General features: G+C 44.7%; 1 protein-coding gene across 2 annotated transcripts in view; it reads left to right on the top strand.

Annotated features, from left to right (window-relative positions):
• The first annotated feature begins 1,686 nt into the window (after positions 1-1,686).
• mylka (myosin, light chain kinase a) overlaps positions 1,687-6,000 on the top strand; it is a 47,415-nt gene continuing 43,101 nt past the window's right edge. For both annotated transcript variants that reach the window (XM_024805462.2, XM_024805461.2), the window contains exon 1: positions 1,687-1,839. The gene's annotated coding sequence lies outside the window, so the exon portion shown is untranslated. The remainder of the gene's footprint in view (positions 1,840-6,000) is intronic.

The following is a 6,000-nucleotide window of genomic DNA, read 5'->3' as shown; positions in this document are numbered from 1 at the left end:
GACCAGACAGTGTGAGTCCCGTGTCCTCGAGGCCTGCTCCCCCAGCTTTGTGGAGTCTTTCATAAACTGCTCATGTTGAGTGTGAGTCTACAGAGGGTCCCATTGCTGTGGAAGACATCATGCCTCGTTCCTGTACCAAAGACGCCACATCCCATTGGCCCCAGGATTACAGACCTGGCATCTTCAGAAGTTTTCTGATGACTCTGCGGTGGTTGGGTGGATCGGTGAGGGTGATGAGTCAGAGTAGCGGGCTGTGGTTAACTCCTTTGTCACGTGGTGCGAGAGAATTATTTACAGCTCAACGTACTTAAGGAGGACCAGGAAACCTGTGACCCCTGTTTCAATCGAGGGGGTCGATGTGGACTATAAATACCTCGGAGTACACAACGATAATAAACTGCACTGGGTTAAAAACACCGCTGCACTCTTTAGATGAAAGAAAAAGGAACAAGAAGTTGATTTTACATGTGAATCAGAAAATCAGAGGGATGCTCTGGTGGGTAAACATTCATTATCACAAACTCTGATGTCAAACTTCCTTTGACAATAACATAACGCCCATTATTCTCTTTTATACAGTCAGCCACGGTGAGGGAGAGGTTCCACCTTATTAATATTACTACAGCCCTGCTGCCTCTGCTGAATGATGGGAAATAAACGTATCCACAAAAAGTGTCCCAACAGTGTAACTGACTTCATCATCATCATCATCATCATCATCATCGTTTATTTATATAGCACTTTAAAAACACACAAGGCTGACCAAAGTGCTGAACAACAGAAATATAATAGATGCCATAAGAATAATAAATACAATAAAATAATAAACATAGCGAAAACAATAAAATACAAGTCAGTCAAAAGCCAGTGAATAAAAATGTGTTTTCAATCTGGATTTAAAAACCAGCACTGATGTCGATCGCCTAATGTGAAGAGGAAGATTATTGCAAAGCTCAGGAGCCACGATAGAGAACGCTCGGTCTCCTCAGTTTCAGCCGTGATTTGGGGACTGAGACTTGATGCTGAACTCTAATTAAAAAGTGCTCCTTTCATGCTCCTTTCTGTGTATTGTTTCATACAAAGTTTAAATGATTCCTAAATCAGGGGAGGAGGCCCCGGGGCAGACCCAGGACACGCTGGAAAGATTGTATCTCTCGGCTGGCCTGGGAACACCTTGGTGGTCTCATGGACAAGCTGGAGGAGGTGGCTGGGGAGAAAGTCTGGGTTTCTCTGCTGAGGCTGCTGCCCCCGCGACCCGGCCCTGGGTAAGCGGAAGAAGATGGATGGATGATTCCTAAATCTGTGGATAACCAATCAAACTGTGCTCTCATCACATCATTATGTGAACAAGTCTGAGGATGATGAAGTTCCTCTGATGAAGCACAGACAGCTGATACAAACACTCTGTTTAACCTGTTGCTTCGGTTCTTTTGAGGTTTGTAAAGAACCTGAGAGGAGTTCTCATGTTCAGACACGTCTGTATGACGAACTCCAGGATGATGTCAGAGGGGGTGGCGGCTGAGGAGCAGGACTCCTCCCACACATGCTACAGAGTGCAGCACCGAGACTGACCTGCAGATGGCGCCACACTGACACAAATCAGAAGCCTGAGCTCCACAGCCTGAACCCACAGAGACCCCCACCCACAGCAGCACAGAGCAGTGACCGCCCGGAGGAAGAGGAGGAGTCCCGGTGCTGAATGAGCGGATTATTCAGGTGAAGCTGCAGCAGAGGAACACAAGCTCCTCAGTCTGGTTCGTTTTCCAGGAGTCGCAGAGGAGAACCATCAAAGGAGGAGAACCATCAAAGGAGGAGAACCATCAGAGGAACATCAGAGCTGTGAGTTCACTGCTTCTCCTTCTTCTCTCTGTGGTTCTTCAGACTCAAATGTGACTTTCTCCTGTGTTTTAATCAAACGCACCCAGACTCTGGGGTGGGCGGGGTCAGCGCTGCACCAGGCTCCTGCTGGTTAAACAAACACTGAGCCCAGATCAGTTTATTAGTGTTTAATACTGAGACGTCCATCAGAGATAAAGAGCAGCTGAAGAGCTGCTTCTCCTTCTCTGCTCTCTCTCCTGCTGCACGCGTCACAGACTCAAACAACAGTTTAATGATCAGTCGATTAATCAGAGCGATTAGTTTGAGGTTTGCAAACATGTTTCAGGCCAGATGTTAAACTCTGTGCAGATGTGGCGCTTTGATGTTTTTCTCTTTGATAATTTTAATGTTTTTACTTTGTAAACTAAATCAGTTCAGAGGAGCTGCGTCAGAGTTTGAAACCATCCTCTGAACGATCACCTCGTCCCTCATTCACTTTCATCTTTAGCTTTTCTTCATGTTTGGCACTAAAGTTGACCTCAGTTATTATCTCATCTTATTTTCACTCCTTGTGTTGTTGAGTCTCTGCTTTCTTCTGTCTGTATCATCAGTGTGGTGACCTCTGACCTCTGTGATATCTCTGTGCACAGTGTTTTAAGATGAATCAAAGTGCAGTTAGTGTGGTGGGCTATGATCTCTGAATTTTTACAAAGCGGTCGGTTATGAAGACGATGAGCAGGTGAACGACCCCTCAGCCACAGACTGATGATGAAACCAAGCAGCTCCACATTAATCCTGCAGTAATAATCATTTTACCCTCTGATGTAAGAAATACTTCATCATAGTCACAGACTTTTATACTTTACAGTGCTGTGTTACTGCTGTGGTGTCACTACAGCACTGAGTCCTACAGAATGAAGCCAGCTTGATGCGACTGTAAGGACCGCTCAAACCTTTCAGACCTCATGCTGCAGGTTTTTAATGTTAATGAATATCAGAGTGTCAATAACAAAAGGTTATCAGATCAGAGTGGAGCCTGCGTCTGTCTGAACCTCGAGCAGAGTTTAAACAAGAACAAAATCAAATCTGAGAGAAAATCCAGTAAAGACGCTGAAGCCTCTTCAGGCAGGGAGCTGCCAGCAGCTCGGGTCAGCAGGTGTTGCTCCTCCACCTGTAGATGTTCCTCAGCACTGGTGGAGGTTTCCTTCACACAATCAAAACTGAACACGACATCTAAAATCATCAGTTAATCCTCACCATCAAACTCGGACGTCTTTTTAAAGCTCCATGAAGGATTTCAGACTCAGTCACTGTGAGACTTCCTGCATTTCAGGGCAGAGTATCTAAATTCCAGGCACAGATCCATGTCTGCATGTTGTTGCGAAGTTGTTTGGATGTCGTTGGGACGTAGTTGGGATGTTGTTGGGATATTGTCAGGACGTTCTTGGGATGTTGATGTATGTCTGGTGTTTGCTTGATGTTTCACGCCTCTGTGTCTCAGTGGAGATGCAGTGCTGATGCTGCTGCACAGTGTGTGATATTACAGGGTGAATGTGGGAAACAGAAGCTCGGCCTGCTGCTGCTTAGTTGTAGAGGATGTTTGTGAAACGGTCGACTGACGTGAAGGAATCTCCTCTGATTAAACAGCCGACCTCAGACCGACCGGAGTTTGCTGGGAAGTTTCAGAGCACCGTGAACTCACCTGCAGCTCTGATTTCACAGCCTGATGCCTGATCTGATCTCTTCTTATCTTCTGCTGCTTCCTGTCTCAGGCTGACGTTTCGTCGTGTCTGAGCCTCACTCATCTCGTTCCTCACATTAAATGCAAACTGACTTTAAATATGACCGATGGTAGCAGCTGTCTTCCTGCAGCAGGTCTGGGATGAGTGCTAACTCTCTGACTGTTCATAAAGGTTTTCACTGAGAGAAGAAGTCTGCGTGATCGCAGTGAGCAGCTGATTCCTGTCTCTGAGTGCAGGCTGGCTGTAAACGCTGCAGCTCACCTGTCTGTTCAAACACACGTTCATCACCACAAATGCTTTCAGGCTACACAGAAACAGCAAAATCAAAGTTTCACATGAACACACACACACGTACAGTGAGAAAAGACTTGAAGCATATTTACAGACCACTCCGGGAAATGTTTGGATTTGAATTGATGAGGTCATGGTGGGGTGGGCGGGGTCAGACTGTGAAAACATTTCTACTCGGTGGAAATATCTGCTGTTTGGATCATGTTCTCCATATTTAGTGAAATATTTGCAGGCTTTGTGTAAAACAAGCTGCTCACAGGTAGTGAGGGCTGACCTGCTGACAGAATCACAGAGCTGGTATTCAGCTGCAAGGTCTCAGGACTTCCTCCTCACAGCTCTGCTCTGTTGGTAGAGCTGATGTTGCATCAGGTCATGTGACCCAGCAGCCGAGTGCAGCTGTTGAAAGTCAGAGTTTGAACTTTGAACTTTAGAAAGTGAGTTAGCAGCTCCGACCGAGGGGAGGCTTCTGTGTTATTTGGCTGCGTTGGTTCAGCATGACAAACAGGAAACAGTTTTTGCTCCTGATAATGAACTCTGCTAATGACAAGCGCAGATGGGCGAGTGAGCTCCGCTCAGTCTTTCTCTCTCTCTGTCACTCAGGGTGGAGCTGAGCTGCTGACTGCAAACATTCATGTGTCGCTGCTCTGTTATCTCTGTTATCTCTGTTATCTCTGTTATCTCTGTGTTATTGATCTTCTTGATCTTCTGTCAGCTTCTCTTTGTTTTCCTGCTGTTTGTGTCGCTCCACCGACGTGACACCATCTGTGAGAAAAGCTTCACTCAGGCTCTCTGTGACCTTCAGAGCTCTCGCAGGCCTTCCTGTTTGAATGCTGTCTTCTTCTGTATCTTTGTTGGCAGTGTTGGTCAAGTTACTTGAAAAAAGTAATTAGTAACTAATTACTGATTACTTCCCCCAAAAAGTAATCCTGTTACTCTACTGATTACTTATTTTCAAAAGTAATTAATTACTTAGTTACTTAGTTACTTTTTAAAAACACGATGTACAACCTGAAGAGGTGATAAAGTGATAGATCTTTCAGCCCAATTCTACTTTTTCTGCATAATCCATCATACAAAATGTAATCAAATGGAAAAGTCTCTTTTTAAAACTTGTTTTATTAGTTTTAATCTTTAAAATGTAAAAATTTAATTATCTGCAACATTCTCTGACTGGAAGAAATTAGTTTAACATTTAAACCTATTTTCTGCACATTCCAGCACATAAAATAAAATATTTTTTTGTGTTTACACTCAGTCTTTCAAATAGATGCAAGTAAAACACAGCAGAAAATAAATAAAGTCACAGACTCAGCGGTCCTGTTGCTCTATTTTCACCTGTAAAGCAGGAGTGGGGTAGGCGGAGGTTTACCCTGGTGCAGGTGTGCCGCGGTCAGTGGAAGAATCCGCGAGTTTCTCTGTGAGTTTCCCATTACGTCGTAGCTACTCGGTGCTTGTTGGAAGTTTAGGGGTTTTTTCGCTGTAAAAAGAAGTTTTCTTCCCACGCACAGCGGACACTAGTGTTTTTGTCACTTTTTATGGAATCAAACTCAAAGTAAGGTCAGTACTTCCACGCTTTAAACGCTGCACGCTCATACTCTCTCTGCACTCGATATATGATCCATTGTTGATCTGCACACAGCTGCTGTCACGAACGTCGCACTCGCTTACGTCACTGTCGTGAGACATTCTCGCAAAAAAATCATGGTTTTAGTAACGCAGTAACGCAGCGTTCCTACGTGAAAGTAACGGTAATCTAATTACCGTTTTTGCAATAGTAATCCCTTACTTTACTCGTTACTTGAAAAAGTAATCAGATTACAGTAACGCGTTACTGCCCATCTCTGGTTGTTGGTGCTCTGCAGCATTTCCAGCACGTTCTCCTCTGCAGGTTTCGGTACATTTAATCAGTTCATGGGACTGTGGCGGCTCATTGGACATCTTTAACCTTCATCATCATCAACTCAAACATCTTCACACAGCAGTCTCGCTGATCTTTCATCTTCACGTTCTTGTTCCTGATCGATGTATCCAGAAACTGCAGCATCTAACCTGTGTTCACTCCTTGAGAGAATGAGCACCGACGTGCTGTCAGAAGCTTAGCATGAACTTTGAACCTGTTCTCAGAGTTTTTCATTCAGGCTGAGCTGCA

This window comes from Maylandia zebra, linkage group LG16, assembly GCF_041146795.1.
Source record: "Maylandia zebra isolate NMK-2024a linkage group LG16, Mzebra_GT3a, whole genome shotgun sequence".
Lineage (NCBI taxonomy): Eukaryota > Metazoa > Chordata > Actinopteri > Cichliformes > Cichlidae > Maylandia > Maylandia zebra.
This window is presented reverse-complemented; position numbering and strand designations above follow the sequence as displayed.